We start from the raw sequence: 21,322 nt of genomic DNA, 5'->3' as shown, positions 1-21,322 counted from the left end.
ATAATCAACTCCTGTCCTCCTCGTTGTACTCCCACTATAATCAACTCCTGTCCTCCTCGTTGTACTCCCACTATAATCAACTCCTGTCCTCCTCGTTGTACTCCCACTGTAATCAACTCCTGTCCTCCTCGTTGTACTCCCACTATAATCAACTCCTGTCCTCCTCGTTGTACTCCCACTATAATCAACTCCTGTCCTCCTCGTTGTACTCCCACTATAATCAACTCCTGTCCTCTTCGTTGTACTCCCACTATAATCAACTCCTGTCCTCCTCGTTATACTCCCACTATAATCAACTCCTGTCCTCCTCGTTGTACTCCCACTATAATCAACTCCTGTCCTCCTCGTTGTACTCCCACTATAATCAACTCCTGTCCTCCTCGTTGTACTCCCACTATAATCAACTCCTGTCCTCCTCGTTGTACTCCCACTATAATCAACTCCTGTCCTCCTCGTTGTACTCCCACTATAATCAACTCCTGTCCTCCTCGTTGTACTCCCACTATAATCAACTCTAGTCCTCCTCGTTGTACTCCCACTATAATCAACTCCTGTCATCCTCGTTGTACTCCCACTATAATCAACTCCTGTCCTCCTCGTTGTACTCCCACTATAATCAACTCCTGTCCTTCTAGTTGTACTCCCACTATAATCAACTCCTGTCCTCCTCGTTGTACTCCCACTATAATCAACTCCTGTCCTCCTCGTTGTACTCCCACTATAATCAACTCCTGTGCTCCTCGTTGTATTCCCACTATAATCAACTCCCGTCCTCCTCATTGTACTCCCACTATAATCAACTCCTGTCCTCCTCGTTGTACTCCCACTATAATCAACTCCTGTCCTCCTCGTTGTACTCCCACTATAATCATTTCCTGTGCTCCTCGTTGTACTCCCACTATAATCAACTCCTGTCCTCCTCGTTGTACTCCCACTATAATCAACTCCTGTCCTCCTCGTTGTACTCCCACTATAATCAACTCCTGTCCTCCTCGTTGTACTCCCACTATAATCAACTCCCGTCCTCCTCGTTGTACTCCCACTATAATCAACTCCTGTCCTCCTCGTTGTACTCCCACTATAATCAACTCCAGTCCTCTTCGTTGTACTCCCACTATAATCAACTCCTGTCCTCCTCGTTGTACTCCCACTATAATCAACTCTTGTCCTCCTCGTTGTACTCCCACTATAATCAACTCCTGTCCTTCTCGTTGTACTCCCACTATAATCAACTCCTGTCCTCCTCGTTGTACTCCCACTATAATCAACTCCTGTCCTCCTCGTTGTACTCCCACTATAATCAACTCCTGTCCTCCTCGTTGTACTCCCACTATAATCAACTCCTGTCCTCCTCGTTGTACTCCCACTATAATCAACTCCCGTCCTCCTCGTTGTACTCCCACTATAATCAACTCCTGTCCTCCTCGTTGTACTCCCACTATAATCAACTCCTGTCCTCCTCGTTGTACTCCCACTATAATCAACTCCTGTCCTCCTCGTTGTACTCCCACTATAATCAACTCCTGTCCTCCTCGTTGTACTCCCACTATAATCAACTCCTGTCCTCCTCGTTGTACTCCCACTATAATCAACTCCCGTCCTCCTCGTTGTACTCCCACTATAATCAACTCCTGTCCTCCTCGTTGTACTCCCACTATAATCAACTCCTGTCCTCCTCGTTGTACTCCCACTATAACCAACTCCTGTCCTCCTCGTTGTACTCCCACTATAATCAACTCCTGTCCTCCTCGTTGCACTCCCACTATAATCAACTCCTGTCCTCCTCGTTGTACTCCCACTATAATCAACTCCTGTCCTCCTCGTTGTACTCCCACTATAATCAACTCTTGTCCTCCTCGTTGTACTCCCACTATAATCAACTCCTGTCCTCCTCGTTGTACTCCCACTATAATCAACTCCTGTCCTCCTCGTTGTACTCCCACTATAATCAACTCCTGTCCTCCTCGTTGTACTCCCACTATAATCAACTCCCGTCCTCCTCGTTGTACTCCCACTATAATCAACTCCTGTCCTCCTCGTTGTACTCCCACTATAATCAACTCCTGTCCTCCTCGTTGTACTCCCACTATAACCAACTCCTGTCCTCCTCGTTGTACTCCCACTATAATCAACTCCTGTCCTCCTCGTTGTACTCCCACTATAATCAACTCCTGTCCTCCTCGTTGTACTCCCACTATAATCAACTCCTGTCATCCTCGTTGTACTCCCACTATAATCAACTCCTGTCCTCCTCGTTGTACTCCCACTATAATCAACTCCTGTCCTCCTCGTTGTACTCCCACTATAATCAACTCCTGTCCTCCTCGTTGTACTCCCACTATAATCAACTCCTGTCCTCCTCGTTGTACTCCTACTATAATCAACTCCCGTCCTCCTCGTTGTACTCCCACTATAATCAACTCCTGTCCTCCTCGTTGTACTCCCACTATAATCAACTCCTGTCCTCCTCGTTGTACTCCCACTATAATCAACTCCTGTCCTCCTCGTTGTACTCCCACTATAACCAACTCCTGTCCTCCTCGTTGTACTCCCACTATAATCAACTCCTGTCCTCCTCGTTGTACTCCCACTATAATCAACTCCTGTCCTCCTCGTTGTACTCCCACTATAACCAACTCCTGTCCTCCTCGTTGTACTCCCACTATAATCAACTCCTGTCCTCCTCGTTGTACTCCCTCTATAATCAACTCCTGTCCTCCTCGTTGTACTCCCACTATAATCAACTCCTGTCCTCCTCGTTGTACTCCCACTATAATCAACTCCTGTCCTCCTCGTTGTACTCCCACTATAATCAACTCCCGTCCTCCTCGTTGTACTCCCACTATAATCAACTCCTGTCCTCCTCGTTGTACTCCCACTATAATCAACTCCTGTCCTCCTCGTTATACTCCCACTATAATCAACTCCTCTCCTTCTCGTTGTACTCCCACTATAATCAACTCCTGTCCTCCTCGTTGTACTCCCACTATAATCAACTCCTGTCCTCCTCGTTGTACTCCCACTATAATCAACTCCTGTGCTCCTCGTTGTACTCCCACTATAATCAACTCCCGTCCTCCTCATTGTACTCCCGCTATAATCACCTCCTGTCATCCTCGTTGTACTCCCACTATAATCAACTCCTGTCCTCCTCGTGGTACTCCCACTATAATCAACTCCTGTCCTCCTCGTTGTACTCCCACTATAACCAACTCCTGTCCTCCTCGTTGTACTCACACTATAATCAACTCCTGTCCTCCTCGTTGCACTCCCACTATAATCAACTCCTGTCCTCCTCGTTGTACTCCCACTATAATCAACTCCTGTCCTCCTCGTTGTACTCCCACTATAATCAACTCTTGTCCTCCTCGTTGTACTCCCACTATAATCAACTCCTGTCCTCCTCGTTGTACTCCCACTATAATCAACTCCTGTCCTCCTCGTTGTACTCCCACTATAATCAACTCCTGTCCTCCTCGTTGTACTCCCACTATAATCAACTCCCGTCCTCCTCGTTGTACTCCCACTATAATCAACTCCTGTCCTCCTCGTTGTACTCCCACTATAATCAACTCCTGTCCTCCTCGTTGTACTCCCACTATAACCAACTCCTGTCCTCCTCGTTGTACTCCCACTGCAATCAACTCCTGTCCTCCTCGTTGTACTCCCACTACAATAAACTCCGCTCGTCCTCGTTGTACTCCCACTACAATCAACCCCTGTCCTCCTCGTTGTACTCCCACTACAATCAACTCCTGTCCTCCTCGTTGTACTCCCACTGCAATCAACTCCTGTCCTCCTCGTTGTACTCCCACTATAACCAACTCCTGTCCTCTTCGTTGTACTCCCTCTACAATCAACTCCTGTCCTTCTCGTTGTACTCCCACTATAACCAACTCCTGTCCTCCTCGTTCTACTCCCACTAAAACCAACTCCTGTCCTCCTCGTTGTACTCCCACTATAATCAACTCCTGTCCTCCTCGTTGTACTCCCACTATAATCAACTCCTGTCCTCCTCGTTGTACTCCCACTATAATCAACTCCTGTCCTCCTCGTTGTACTCCCACTATAATCAACTCCTGTCCTCCTCGTTGTACTCCCACTAAAACCAACTCCTGTCCTCCTCGTTGTACTCCCACTATAATCAACTCCTGTCCTCCTCGTTGTACTCCCACTAGAACCAACTCCTGTCCTCCTCGTTGTACTCCCACTATAATCAACTCCTGTCCTCCTCGTTGTACTCCCACTATAATCAACTCCTGTCCTCCTCGTTGTACTCCCACTATAATCAACTCTTGTCCTCCTCGTTGTACTCCCACTATAATCAACTCCTGTCCTCCTCGTTGTACTCCCACTATAATCAACTCCTGTCCTCCTCGTTGTACTCCCACTATAATCAACTCCTGTCCTCCTCGTTGTACTCCCACTATAATCAACTCCTGTCCTCCTCGTTGTACTCCCACTATAATCAACTCCTGTCCTACTCGTTGTACTCCCACTATAATCAACTCCTGTCCTCCTCGTTGTACTCCCACTATAATCAACTCCTGTCCTCCTCGTTGTACTCCCACTATAATCAACTCCTGTCCTCCTCGTTGTAATCCCACTATAATCAACTCCTGTCCTCCTCGTTGTACTCCCACTAAAACCAACTCCTGTCCTCCTCGTTGTACTCCCACTAGAACCAACTCCTGTCCTCCACGTTTTACTCCCACTATAATCAACTCCTGTTCTCCTCATTGAACTCCCACTATAATCAACTCCTGTCCTCCTCGTTGTACTCCCACTATAATCAACTCCTGTCCTCCTCGTTGTACTCCCACTATAATCAACTCCTGTCCTCCTCGTTGTACTCACACTGTAATCAACTCCTGTCCTCCTCGTTGTACTCCTACTATAATCAACTCCTGTCCTCCTCGTTGTACTCCCACTATAATCAACTCCTGTCCTCCTCGTTGTACTCCCACTATAATCAACTCCTGTCCTCTTCGTTGTACTCCCACTATAATCAACTCCTGTCCTCCTCGTTATACTCCCACTATAATCAACTCCTGTCCTCCTCGTTGTACTCCCACTATAATCAACTCCTGTCCTCCTCGTTGTACTCCCACTATAATCAACTCCTGTCCTCCTCGTTGTACTCCCACTATAATCAACTCCTGTCCTCCTCGTTGTACTCCCACTATAATCAACTCCTGTCCTCCTCGTTGTACTCCCACTATAATCAACTCCTGTCCTCCTCGTTGTACTCCCACTATAATCAACTCTAGTCCTCCTCGTTGTACTCCCACTATAATCAACTCCTGTCCTCCTCGTTGTACTCCCACTATAATCAACTCCTGTCCTCCTCGTTGTACTCCCACTATAATCAACTCCTGTCCTTCTCGTTGTACTCCCACTATAATCAACTCCTGTCCTCCTCGTTGTACTCCCACTATAATCAACTCCTGTGCTCCTCGTTGTACTCCCACTATAATCAACTCCTGTCCTCCTCGTTGTACTCCCACTATAATCAACTCCTGTCCTCCTCGTTGTACTCCCACTATAATCAACTCCTGTCCTCCTCGTTGTACTCCCACTATAATCAACTCCCGTCCTCCTCGTTGTACTCCCACTATAATCAACTCCTGTCCTCCTCGTTGTACTCCCACTATAATCAACTCCAGTCCTCTTCGTTGTACTCCCACTATAATCAACTCCTGTCCTCCTCGTACTCCCACTATAATCAACTCTTGTCCTCCTCGTTGTACTCCCACTATAATCAACTCCTGTCCTCCTCGTTGTACTCCCACTATAACCAACTCCTGTCCTCCTCGTTGTACTCCCACTATAATCAACTCCTGTCCTCCTCGTTGTACTCCCACTATAATCAACTCCTGTCCTCCTCGTTGTACTCCCACTATAATCAACTCCTGTCATCCTCGTTGTACTCCCACTATAATCAACTCCTGTCCTCCTCGTTGTACTCCCACTATAATCAACTCCTGTCCTCCTCGTTGTACTCCCACTATAATCAACTCCTGTCCTCCTCGTTGTACTCCCACTATAATCAACTCCTGTCCTCCTCGTTTTACTCCTACTATAATCAACTCCCGTCCTCCTCGTTGTACTCCCACTATAATCAACTCCTGTCCTCCTCGTTGTACTCCCACTATAATCAACTCCTGTCCTCCTCGTTGTACTCCCACTATAATCAACTCCTGTCCTCCTCGTTGTACTCCCACTATAACCAACTCCTGTCCTCCTCGTTGTACTCCCACTATAATCAACTCCTGTCCTCCTCGTTGTACTCCCACTATAATCAACTCCTGTCCTCCTCGTTGTACTCCCACTATAACCAACTCCTGTCCTCCTCGTTGTACTCCCACTATAATCAACTCCTGTCCTCCTCGTTGTACTCCCTCTATAATCAACTCCTGTCCTCCTCGTTGTACTCCCACTATAATCAACTCCTGTCCTCCTCGTTGTACTCCCACTATAATCAACTCCTGTCCTCCTCGTTGTACTCCCACTATAATCAACTCCCGTCCTCCTCGTTGTACTCCCACTATAATCAACTCCTGTCCTCCTCGTTGTACTCCCACTATAATCAACTCCTGTCCTCCTCGTTATACTCCCACTATAATCAACTCCTGTCCTTCTCGTTGTACTCCCACTATAATCAACTCCTGTCCTCCTCGTTGTACTCCCACTATAATCAACTCCTGTCCTCCTCGTTGTACTCCCACTATAATCAACTCCTGTGCTCCTCGTTGTACTCCCACTATAATCAACTCCCGTCCTCCTCATTGTACTCCCGCTATAATCACCTCCTGTCATCCTCGTTGTACTCCCACTATAATCAACTCCTGTCCTCCTCGTTGTACTCCCACTATAATCAACTCCTGTCCTCCTCGTTGTACTCCCACTATAACCAACTCCTGTCCTCCTCGTTGTACTCCCACTATAATCAACTCCTGTCCTCCTAGTTGCACTCCCACTATAATCAACTCCTGTCCTCCTCGTTGTACTCCCACTATAATCAACTCCTGTCCTCCTCGTTGTACTCCCACTATAATCAACTCTTGTCCTCCTCGTTGTACTCCCACTATAATCAACTCCTGTCCTGCTCGTTGTACTCCCACTATAATCAACTCCTGTCCTCCTCGTTGTACTCCCACTATAATCAACTCCTGTCCTCCTCGTTGTACTCCCACTATAATCAACTCCCGTCCTCCTCGTTGTACTCCCACTATAATCAACTCCTGTCCTCCTCGTTGTACTCCCACTATAATCAACTCCTGTCCTCCTCGTTGTACTCCCACTATAACCAACTCCTGTCCTCCTCGTTGTACTCCCACTATAATCAACTCCTGTCCTCCTCGTTGTACTCCCACTATAATCAACTCCTGTCCTCCTCGTTGTACTCCCACTATAATCAACTCCTGTCATCCTCGTTGTACTCCCACTATAATCAACTCCTGTCCTCCTCGTTGTACTCCCACTATAATCAACTCCTGTCCTCCTCGTTGTACTCCCACTATAATCAACTCCTGTCCTCCTCGTTGTACTCCCACTATAATCAACTCCTGTCCTCCTCGTTGTACTCCTACTATAATCAACTCCCGTCCTCCTCGTTGTACTCCCACTATAATCAACTCCTGTCCTCCTCGTTGTACTCCCACTATAATCAACTCCTGTCCTCCTCGTTGTACTCCCACTATAATCAACTCCTGTCCTCCTCGTTGTACTCCCACTATAACCAACTCCTGTCCTCCTCGTTGTACTCCCACTATAATCAACTCCTGTCCTCCTCGTTGTACTCCCACTATAATCAACTCCTGTCCTCCTCGTTGTACTCCCACTATAACCAACTCCTGTCCTCCTCGTTGTACTCCCACTATAATCAACTCCTGTCCTCCTCGTTGTACTCCCTCTATAATCAACTCCTGTCCTCCTCGTTGTACTCCCACTATAATCAACTCCTGTCCTCCTCGTTGTACTCCCACTATAATCAACTCCTGTCCTCCTCGTTGTACTCCCACTATAATCAACTCCCGTCCTCCTCGTTGTACTCCCACTATAATCAACTCCTGTCCTCCTCGTTGTATTCCCACTATAATCAACTCCTGTCCTCCTCGTTATACTCCCACTATAATCAACTCCTGTCCTTCTCGTTGTACTCCCACTATAATCAACTCCTGTCCTCCTCGTTGTACTCCCACTATAATCAACTCCCGTCCTCCTCGTTGTACTCCCACTATAATCAACTCCTGTCCTCCTCGTTGTACTCCCACTATAATCAACTCCTGTGCTCCTCGTTGTACTCCCACTATAATCAACTCCTGTCCTCCTCGTTGTACTCCCACTATAATCAACTCCTGTCCTCCTCGTTGTACTCCCACTATAATCAACTCCTGTCCTCCTCGTTGTACTCCCACTATAATCAACTCCCGTCCTCCTCGTTGTACTCCCACTATAATCAATTCCTATCCTCCTCGTTGTACTCCCACTATAATCAACTCCTGTCCTCCTCGTTGTACTCCCACTATAATCAACTCCTGTCCTCCTCGTTGTACTCCCACTATAATCAACTCCTGTCCTCCTCGTTGTACTCCCACTATAATCAACTCCTGTCCTCCTCGTTGTACTCCCACTATAATCAACTCCCGTCCTCCTCGTTGTACTCCCACTATAATCAACTCCTGTCCTCCTCGTTGTACTCCCACTATAATCAACTCCTGTCATCCTCGTTGTACTCCCACTATAATCAACTCCCGTCCTCCTCGTTGTACTCCCACTATAATCAACTCCTGTCCTCCTCGTTGTACTCCCACTATAATCAACTCCCGTCCTCCTCGTTGTACTCCCACTATAATCAACTCCTGTCCTCCTCGTTGTACTCCCACTATAATCAACTCCTGTCCTCCTCGTTGTACTCCCACTATAACCAACTCCTGTCCTCCTCGTTGTACTCCCACTATAATCAACTCCTGTCCTCCTCGTTGCACTCCCACTATAATCAACTCCTGTCCTCCTCGTTGTACTCCCACTATAATCAACTCCTGTCCTCCTCGTTGTACTCCCACTATAATCAACTCCTGTCCTCCTCGTTGTACTCCCACTATAATCAACTCTTTTCCTACTCGTTGTACTCCCACTATAATCAACTCCTGTCCTCCTCGTTGTACTCCCACTATAATCAACTCCTGTCCTCCTCGTTGTACTCCCACTATAATCAACTCCCGTCCTCCTCGTTGTACTCCCACTATAATCAACTCCTGTCCTCCTCGTTGTACTCCCACTATAATCAACTCCTGTCCTCCTCGTTGTACTCCCACTATAATCAACTCCTGTCCTCCTCGTTGTTCTCCCACTATAATCAACTCCTGTCCTCCTCGTTGTACTCCCACTATAATCAACTCCTGTCCTCCTCGTTGTACTCCCACTATAATCAACTCCTGTCCTCCTCGTTGTACTCCCACTATAATCAACTCCTGTCCTCCTCGTTGTACTCCCACAGCAGTGCAGCAGCACACTCTGGGTGTTTCTACAATGTAACTATCATACTCAATGTGATTTTTTGTCAGTTTAAAAAAACGCAAATGGTGCACAATTATGTCACTGTTTATTTATTAAATGAAAAATAAAAAAAATTCAACAACACCTAGGTGTATATATTGTAAAGATACCTAGGTGTTACACCTAGCTTACTCTTAATTAGGAACTATAGGAAGAAAATCATGAGCAAGCGATATAGGGGGGAAGTTGAATGATAGTTCGAGGTCTTTTGTGTTGCATTCAGTATATAATTAGGAGTTTGCAATGTTGAGGAAAAGAGGATGAAATCCAAGCAAACACGTTCAGACACGTTCTAGCAAACATTATCTTGGAAAATCGTTCCATATGAACGTGTTGGCTTCGACTCAATTCTTTTTTGTTTTTTGTAACGCAGGGCCCTGATGATGTGTTGATTGCAACATGAAAGGTGTGATGGACTGAGGGACTGATTACCTCATACTCCTCCTCTCCTTACGCCTTCCTCTTTGTATTGGACTGATGAAGCCACTGTGTGGCGAAACGTTTCCTGAATAAAGATTCCCATATGCTGCATAAGTGTCTCAATCTTCAACATGGAAGGTCTACAGCTATCATTCAATCCCCCCAATTGTTGTTCTGCTTCTAGGAACTATGTATTACAGCAGTGGTGTCACCATCCATTTCCACAGTGACTGGTGTTCCAGTCAACAGAAACTGAATATTCAACTATAACCACATAGAATTTCCTTAATATGATTTAAGACCGGGTCGTGTTAGTAGACATGTCTACCGCAGGCGGGGCGGGGGGGGGGTGACCTGCATGCGGGGCAGAGGGGTGACCCGCAGGCGGGGAGGGGGGGTGACCTGCATGCGGGGCGGAGGGGTGACCCGCAGGCGGGGCAGAGGGGTGACCCGCAGACGAAAGGTGTCGGAGTTTTATCCCCATGACTCTCCAACCTTAGTTAGTATGAACTGCTGTGTAGGGCTCTTGGTTCAGGGAAGTGGAGTCTTCCCCAACTTGTATCACACCTAGCTACCTCACATTCCCGAAGGCGCTGTCTGAACCCTAATAGTTTAGTGCTTCTGGAGCAATAATTATTATTAGTACTATCATTATTGGTGTAGTAGTAGTAGTAGTTATACTAGTAATAGTAAGAGTAGTAGTCGTAATAGTAGTAGAGGTAATAGTAGTAGTAGCAGTAGTAGTAGTAATAATAGTAGTAGTAGTAGAAGTAGTAGTAGTAGTAGTAGTAGTAATAGTAGTAGTAGTAGTAGTAGAAGTAGTAGTTGTTATTGTAATAGTAATAGTAGTAGTAGTAGTAGTAGTAGTAACAATAATAATAATAATAATAGTAGTAATAATAATAATAGTAGAAGTAGTAATAGTAGTAGTAGTAGTAGTAGTAATAGTAGTAGCAGTAGTAGTAATATTAGTAGTATTAATAGTAATAGTAATAGTATATAATTATTATTATCCATTTATCCATGGCAAGGCAGATTTCAAGGCAACAAGAGAGAGTAAACAACTACTGGACAAGTTGATGTTATCTCTGAGCAGCGTAAATACATTCGACAGTCCAAATTGGAAGGGAATCCTGGTGGTGTTAGGCTGGGCTGCACTGATCCTCCTGGGATAGAATTTAGGTTGTGAAATATATTTTAACAGCTCAGGAACCAATAGTTTACACACGCATCGTTCACAAACAGTGGATGATGGAAAAATTGACGAGGAGAACCACTAGTTGATGTATCATTGCATTACTGATGTACAGTATAGACATGTTGCAAAAACGAGACACCTGTGCAACAAATGGGAATATTAGCGAGACATTTTTCTAACCAGTATGAGAAACGTTGCACATGTCTCATTCATCAAAACGTAAGATAGGAATGTAACCACAAGATCACTTGCTCAGGGAGAGTCAAGTAAAATGACTACAGTGCAGAGCTCTGAAACTTCGTAGACACTAAAGAAGACCTGTAACGGAATACGAGTTGGAGGCGAGAAAAAGGCTGCAAAAACAGAACAGGAAGATGGAACTCTGGAAAAAGCATAGTGATGAGCATATAGCCAGGGGTTCACATCATCAGAATAGCCAGAGAAGGTTCGAATCCTTCTCTGGACTGAGAGATAATGTTTGTATATGTACATGTATATGTATATGTATATATGTATATGTACATGTATATATGTATATATATAAATATATATATAAACACACACACACACACACATATATATATATATATATATATATATATATATATATATATATATATATACATATATATATATATATATATATATATATATATATATATATATATATATATATATATATATATATATATATATATATATATATATAAAGTTTCTCTTTTCAACTTTAGTAATGTATACAGGAGAAGGGGTTACTAGCCCCTTGCTCTCGGCCTGTTAATCGCCTCTTACGATACTCATGGCTTACGGAGGAAGAATTCTTCTCCACTTCCCCATTCAGATAAGAGGAAATAAAGAACAAAAACTATTAAGAACTCAGAAGAAAACCCAGATGGATGAGTAATTATTTGCAAGTAGAGGTAACACGATATAACTGTTAACACGCGTATTTATGAGACAGAAAAAAAGACCAGCAATCCTACCATCATGTAAAACAATTACAGACTTCCGTTTCACACTCGCTTGGCAGGACGGTAGTACCTCCCTGGGTGGCTGCTGTCTACCAACCTACTACCACAGGACGGTAGTACCTCCCTGGGTGGCTGCTGTGTACCAACCTACTACCACAGGACGGTAGTACTTCCCTGGGTGGCTGCTGACTACCAACCTACTACCACAGGACGGTAGTACCTCCCTGGGTGGCTGCTGTGTACCAACCTACTACCACAGGACGGTAGTACCTCCCTGGGTGGCTGCCGTCTACCAACCTACTACCACAGGACGGTAGTGGATCCCTCGGTGGCTGCTGTCTACCAACCTACTACCACAGGACGGTAGTACCTCCCTGGGTGGCTGCTGACTACCAACCTACTACCACAGGACGGTAGTACCTCCCTGGGTGGCTGCTGTCTACCAACCTACTACCACAGGACGGTAGTACCTCCCTAGGTGGTTGTTGTCTACCAACCTACTACCACAGGACGGTAGTACCACCCTAGGTGGCTGCTGTTTACCAACCAACTACCACAGGACGGTAGTACCTCCCTGGGTGGCTGCTGTCTACCAACCTACTACCACAGGACGGTAGTACCTCCCTGGGTGGCTGCTGTTTACCAACCAACTACCACAGGACGGTAGTACCTCCCTAGGTGGCTGCTGTTTACCAACCAACTACCACACGATGGTAGTACTTCCCTAGGTGGCTGCTGTTTACCAACCTACTACCACAGGACGGTAGTACCTCCCTGGGTGGCTGCTGTCTACCAACCTACTACCACAGGACGGTAGTACCTCCCTGGTTGGCTGCTGTCTACCAACCTACTACCACAGGACGGTAGTACCTCCCTAGGTGGCTGCTGTTTACCAACCTACTACCACAGGACGGTAGTACCTCCCTGGGTGGTTGCTGTCTACCAACCTACTACCACAAGACGGTAGTACCTCCCTGGGTGGCTGCTGTCTACCAACCTACTACCACAGGACGGTAGTACCTCCCTGGGTGGTTGCTGTCTACCAACCTACTACCACAGGACGGTAGTACCTCCCTGGGTGGCTGCTGTCTACCAACCTACTACCACAGGACGGTAGTACCTCCCTGGGTGGCTGCTGTCTACCAACCTACTACCACAGGACGGTAGTACCTCCCTGGGTGGCTGCTGTCTACCAACCTACTACAACAGGACGGTAGTACCTCCCTAGGTGGCTGCTGTTTACCAACCTACTACCACAGGACGGTAGTACCTCCCTAGGTGGTTGCTGTCTACCAACCTACTACCACAGGACGGTAGTACCTCCCTGGGTGGTTGCTGTCTACCAACCTACTACCACAGGACGGTAGTACCTCCCTGGGTGGCTGCTGTCTACCAACCTACTACCACAGGACGGTAGTACCTCCCTAGGTGGCTGCTGTTTACCAACCTACTACCACAGGACGGTAGTACCTCCCTAGGTGGTTGCTGTCTACCAACCTACTACCACAGGACGGTAGTACCTCCCTGGGTCGCTGCTGTCTACCAACCTACTACCACAGGACGGTAGTACCTCCCTAGGTGGCTGCTGTTTACCAACCTACTACCACAGGACGGTAGTACCTCCCTAGGTGGTTGCTGTCTACCAACCTACTACCACAGGACGGTAGTACCTCCCTGGGTGGCTGCTGTCTACCAACCTACTACCACAGGACGGTAGTACCTCCCTGGGTGGCTGCTGTCTACCAACCTACTACCACAGGACGGTAGTACCTCCCTGGGTGGCTGCTGTCTACCAACCTACTACCACAGGACGGTAGTACCTCCCTATGTGGCTGCTGTTTACCAACCTATTACCACAGGACGGTGGTACCTCCCTGGGTGGCTACTGTCTACCAGCCTACTACCACAGGACGGTAGTACCTCCCTGGGTGGCTGCTGTCTACCAACCTACTACCACAGGACGGTAGTACCTCCCTGGGTGGCTGCTGTCTACCAACCTACTACCACAGGACGGTAGTACCTCCCTGGGTGGCTGCTGTCTACCAACCTACTACCACAGGACGGTAGTACCTCCCTGGGTGGCTGCTGTCTACCAACCTACTACCACAGGACGGTAGTACCTCCCTAGGTGGCTGCTGTTTACCAACCTACTACCACAGGACGGTAGTACCTCCCTAGGTGGTTGCTGTCTACCAACCTACTACCACAGGACGGTAGTACCTCCCTGGGTGGCTGCTGTCTACCAACCTACTACCACAGGACGGTAGTACCTCCCTGGGTGGCTGCTGTCTACCAACCTACTACCTAGGTACAACTTACGTGCTTCATAACATAAACACAACAGAATAAGAAGAGACAGAGCTGCAGTGTGTCTCTCAGATCCTTCACCCTTAACTTCCTCATTCTTAATATTTGCTTTTTTCATTATCATTTCATACTTTTTAAATCTCCAATACCCTTCCTCTGTTATCCTTAGTCTCCCTGTCTTTCTTCAGCTCGCTTATTCTTCCCTTCCTTCCTTCTCTCCCTCTGTTCTCCTTAATCTTCTAACTCCTTCTCCTCCATCTCCCACAATCGTTTCTTCTCCTCCACCATTCTCCCCATTTATGATAATTACCCCACTAATGCTGCCATTTGTCTTGTTTGAAAGCAGTTGGGAAAGTGTGAGTTGGTGCGGGAGAAAGCGGAGGGACGGGAGAAAGAACAGGAAGGAGGTGGAGAAAGGGAGGTAAAGAGGTATGAAAATGAAAGGGGAAAGGAATTGGGGAAAAGGAGAGAGGAGCAGTAGAAAGGTTGGATGCTACTTTCTATTTTCAAGAGAGTTCCAATCAACTTTCTAACTCTTTAGACAAATATATTTAATCCTTTATGCCATTTAACACACTGATCCTAGTGATGAATGATACACAGACGGAGGATCGATCCTTCACTGCTAGTGATGAATGATACACAGACGGAGGATCGATCCTTCACTGCTAGTGATGAATGATACACAGACGGAGGATCGATCCTTCACTGCTAGTGATGAATGATACACAGACGGAGGATCGATCCTTCACTGCTAGTGATGAATGATACACAGACGGAGGATCGATCCTTCACTGCTAGTGATGAATGATACACAGACGGAGGATCGATCCTTCACTGCTAGTAATGAATGATACACAGACAGAGGATCGATCCTTCACTGCTAGTGATGAATGATACACAGACAGAGGATCGATCCTTCACTGCTAGTGATGAATGATACACAGACAGAGGATCGATCCTTCACTGCTAGTGATGAATGATACACAGACAGAGGATCGATCCTTCACTGCTAGTGATGAATGATACACAGACGGAGGATCGATCCTTCACTGCTAGTGATGAATGATTCATAGACGGAGGATCGATCCTTCACTGCTAGTGATGAATGATACATAGACGGAGGATCGATCCTTCACTGCTAGTGATGAATGACACACAGACAGAGGATCGATCCTTCACTGCTAGTGATGAATGATACACAGACAGAGGATCGATCCTTCACTACTAGTGATGAATGATACACAGACAGAGGATCGATCCTTCACTGCTAGTGATGAATGATACACAGACGGAGGATCGATCCTTCACTGCTAGTGATGAATGATGCACAGACGGAGGATCGATCCTTCATTGCTAGTAAGGAATGATACACAGACGGAGGATCGATCCTTCACTGCTAGTGATGAATGATACACAGACTGAGGATCGATCCTTCACTGCTAGTGATGAATGATACACAGACTGAGGATCGATCCTTCACTGCTAGTGATGAATGATACACAGACGGAGGATCGATCCTTCACTGCTAGTGATGAATGATACACAGACTGAGGATCGATCCTTCACTACTAGTGATGAATGATACACAGACAGATGATCGATCCTTCACTGCTAGTGATGAATGATACACAGACTGAGGATCGATCCTTCACTACTAGTGATGAATGATACACAGACAGAGGATCGATCCTTCACTGCTAGTGATGAATGATACACAGACAGAAGATCGATCCTTCACTGCTAGTGATGAATGATACACAGACAGAGGATCGATCCTTCACTGCTAGTAATGAATGATACACAGACAGAGGATCGATCCTTCACTACTAGTGATGAATGATACACAGACAGAGGATCGATCCTTCACTACTAGTGATGAATGATACACAGACAGAGGATTGATCCTTCACTACTAGTGATGAATGATACACAGACAGAGGATCGATCCTTCACTACTAGTGATGAATGATACACAGACAGAGGATTGATCCTTCACTACTAGTGATGAATGATACACAGACAGAGGATCGATCCTTCACTACTAGTGATGAATGATACACAGAGGATCGATCCTTCACTACTAGTGATGAATGATACACAGACAGAGGATCGATCCTTCACTACTAGTGATGAATGATACACAGAGGATCGATCCTTCACTACTAGTCATGAATGATACACAGACAGAGGATCGATCCTTCACTACTAGTGATGAATGATACACAGAGGATCGATCCTTCACTACTAGTGATGAATGATACACAGACAGAGGATCGATCCTTCACTACTAGTGATGAATGATACACAGACAGAGGATCGATCCTTCACTACTAGTGATGAATGATACACAGAGGATCGATCCTTCACTACTAGTCATGAATGATACACAGACAGAGGATCGATCCTTCACTACTAGTGATGAATGATACACAGAGGATCGATCCTTCACTGCTAGTGATGAATGATACACAGACAGAGGATCGATCCTTCACTACTAGTGATGAATGATACACAGACAGAGGATCGATCCTTCACTACTAGTGATGAATGATACACAGAGGATCGATCCTTCACTACTAGTCATGAATGATACACAGACAGAGGATCGATCCTTCACTACTAGTGATGAATGATACACAGACAGAGGATCGATCCTTCACTGCTAGTGATGAATGATACACAGACAGAGGATTGATCCTTCACTACTAGTGATGAATGATACACAGACAGAGGATCGATCCTTCACTACTAGTGATGAATGATACACAGACAGAGGATCGATCCTTCACTGCTAGTGATGAATGATACACAGACAGAAGATCGATCCTTCACTGCTAGTGATGAATGATACACAGACAGAGGATCGATCCTTCACTGCTAGTAATGAATGATACACAGACAGAGGAACGATCCTTCACTGCTAGTAATGAATGATACACAGACAGAGGAACGATCCTTCACTGCTAGTAATGAATGATACACACACAGAGGATCGATCCTTCACTGCTAGTAATGAATGATACACAGACAGAGGATCGATCCTTCACTGCTAGTGATGAATGATACACAGACAGATGATCGATCCTTCACTGCTATTAATGAATGATACACAGACAGAGGATCGATCCTTCACTGCTATTAATGAATGATACACACACAGAGGATCGATCCTTCACTGCTATTAATGAATGATACACAGAGGATCGATCCTTCACTGCTAGTGATGAATGATACACAGACAGAGGATCGATCCTTCACTGCTATTAATGAATGATACACAGACAGAGGATCGATCCTTCACTGCTATTAATGAATGATACACACACAGAGGATCGATCCTTCACTGCTAGTGATGAATGATACACAGACAGAGGATCGATCCTTCACTGCTATTAATGAATGATACACAGACAGAGGATCGATCCTTCACTGCTATTAATGAATGATACACACACAGAGGATCGATCCTTCACTGCTAGTGATGAATGATACACAGACAGAGGATCGATCCTTCACTGCTATTAATGAATGATACACAGACAGAGGATCGATCCTTCACTGCTATTAATGAATGATACACACACAGAGGATCGATCCTTCACTGGTATTAATCAATGATACACAGAGGATCGATCCTTCACTGCTATTAATGAATGATACACACACAGAGGATCGATCCTTCACTGCTAGTGATGAATGATACACAGACAGAGGATCGATCCTTCACTGCTAGTAATGAATGATACACAGACAGAGGATCGATCCTTCACTGCTAGTAATGAATGATACACAGACAGAGGATCGATCCTTCACTGCTAGTAATGAATGATACACAGACAGAGGATCGATCCTTCACTGCTAGTGATGAATGATACACAGACAGAGGATCGATCCTTCACTGCTAGTGATGAATGATACACAGACAGAGGATCGATCCTTCACTGCTAGTAATGAATGATACACAGACAGAGGATCGATCCTTCACTGCTAGTGATGAATGATACACAGACAGAGGATCGATCCTTCACTGCTAGTAATGAATGATACACAGACAGAGGATCGATCCTTCACTGCTAGTAATGAATGATACACAGACGGAGGATCGATCCTTCACTGCTAGTAATGAATGATACACAGACAGAGGATCGATCCTTCACTGCTAGTGATGAATGATACACAGACAGAGGATCGATCCTTCACTGCTAGTGATGAATGATACACAGACAGAGGATCGATCCTTCACTGCTAGTAATGAATGATACACAGACAGAGGATCGATCCTTCACTGCTAGTGATGAATGATACACAGACAGAGGATCGATCCTTCACTGCTAGTGATGAATGATACACAGACAGAGGATCGATCCTTCACTGCTAGTAATGAATGATACACAGAGGATCGATCCTTCACTGCTAGTGATGAATGATACACAGACAGAGGATCGATCCTTCACTGCTAGTGATGAATGATACACAGACAGAGGATCGATCCTTCACTGCTAGTAATGAATGATACACAGAGGATCGATCCTTCACTGCTAGTGATGAATGATACACAGACAGAGGATCGATCCTTCACTGCTAGTGATGAATGATACACAGAGGATCGATCCTTCACTGCTAATGATGAATGATACACAGACAGAGGATCGATCCTTCACTACTAGTGATGAATGATACAGACAAGCTCAAATCCTCAAAAAAAAAGATACCTAACATTAAATATTCTTTATTATTTAACATGATGAAATTTACATAAATAAAATTTAAAATTTGACGAAATTTTGCTATAAGAAAACTGAAAAAAAAATGAGGAATACCATTCATATATTTCCAGTTTTCTGTATCACTGAGAGAATTCAAAAAATTATATAGAATAGATAGCATAGAAGACTATATTTTAAAAGCCATCTGTACTTTCTAAAACTATCTTCCTTCTTAAAAAAAAAAAAAAAACTTTTACATATGATCCAAAAATTCCGGTGGAAGATAATTGAAACATTTCGGAAAAATTTTTTGAACTTCCATTCACGTTTTCCAATTAAGAATGGGCATGGAAAAATGTAAATAAAACCTGCGAATACTACGGCTTTACTGCCAGAAAAAAAAACTCTTCCCAATCTATAATAAAAAGAAAATTTATATGATTTAAAACAATTTGCTTTTCGTGGTCTTGAATTCTGTCCCTCAAGGATGATTGCCTCAGGCAAGGATGCAGGACTCTCGCTCTTCTTGCTCAGAGAGAGCTATTATAGAGGCATTCTGGACTCTAATGAGGACATGAAGATCTCTTCTAGCACTGGTGTGAGCAACCCAGCATCACCTAGCACTGGTGTGAGCAACCCAGCATCACCTAGCACTGGTGTGAGCAACCCAGCATCACCTAGCACTGGTGTGAGCAACCCAGCATCACCTAGCACTGGTGTGAGCAACCCAGCATCATCTAGCACTGGTCTGAGCAACCCAGCATCACCTAGCACTGGTCTGAGCAACCCAGCATCACCTAGCACTGGTGTGAGCAACCCAGCATCACCTAGCACTGGTGTGAGCAACCCAGCATCATCTAGCACTGGTGTGAGCAATCCAGCATCACCTAGCACTGGTGTGAGCAGCCCAGCATCATCTAGCACTGGTGTGAGCAACCCAGCATCATCTAGCACTGGCGTGAGCAACCCAGCATCACCTAGCACTGGTTTCAGCAACCCAGTATCATCTAGCGCTGGTATGAGCAACCTAGCATCATCTAGCACTGGTGTGAGCAATCCAGCATCATTTAGCACCGGTGTGAGCAACCCAGCATCATCTAGCACTGGTCTGGCAACCCAGCATCATCTAGCACTGGTATGAGCAACCTGGCATCATCTAGCACTGGTGTGAGCAATCCAGCATCATTTAGCACTGGTGTGAGCAACCCAGCATCATCTAGCACTGGCCTGGCAACCCAGCATCATCTAGCACTGGTTTGAGCAACCCAGCATCATCTAGCACTGGTATGAGCAACCAAGCATCATCTAGCACTGGTATGAGCAACCCAGCATCATCTAGCACTGGTATGAGCAACCCAGCATCATCTAGCACTGGTCTGAGCAACCCAGCATCATCTAGCACTGGTATGAGCAACCCAGCATCATCTAGCACCGGTGTGAGCAACCCAGTATCATCTAACACTGGTGTGAGCAACCCAGTATCATCTAGCACCGGTATGAGCAACGCATCAGCATCTAGCACTTGTGTGAGCAACCCAGCATCATCTAACACTGGTGTGAGCAACCCAGTATCATCTAACACTGGTGTGAGCAACCCAGTATCATTCTCCTTCTCTCCTTACGCCTTCCTCTTTGTATTGGACTGATGAAGCCACTGTGTGGCGAAACGTGAGCAACGCATCAGCATCTAGCACTTGTGTGAGCAACCCAGCATCATCTAGCACTGGTGTGAGCAACCCAGCATCATCTAGTACTGGTATGAGCAACCCAGCATCATCTAGCACTGGTCTGGCAACCCAGCATCATCTAGCACTGGTGTAAGCAACCCAGCATCATCTAGCACTGGTCTGGCAACCCAGCATCATCTAGCACTGGTGTGAGCAACCCAGCATCATCTAGCACTGGTGTGAGCAACCCAGCATCATCTAGCACTGGTGTGAGCAACCCAGCATCATCTAGCACTGGTGTGAGCAACCCAGCATCATCTAGCACTGGTCTGGCAACCCAGCATCATCTAGCACTGGTGTGAGCAACCCAGCATCATCTAGCACTGGTGTGAGCAACCCAGCATCATTTAGCACTCAAAGATTCGCACGGAGATGAGTTTCTTCAATTAGACATCCCATTTGCATAAGATTCATCCTTTCAACAATTGA

This window comes from Cherax quadricarinatus, chromosome 69, assembly GCF_038502225.1.
Source record: "Cherax quadricarinatus isolate ZL_2023a chromosome 69, ASM3850222v1, whole genome shotgun sequence".
Lineage (NCBI taxonomy): Eukaryota > Metazoa > Arthropoda > Malacostraca > Decapoda > Parastacidae > Cherax > Cherax quadricarinatus.
The sequence above is the reverse complement of the archived record's forward strand: the minus strand, read 5'-3'. Positions refer to the sequence as shown.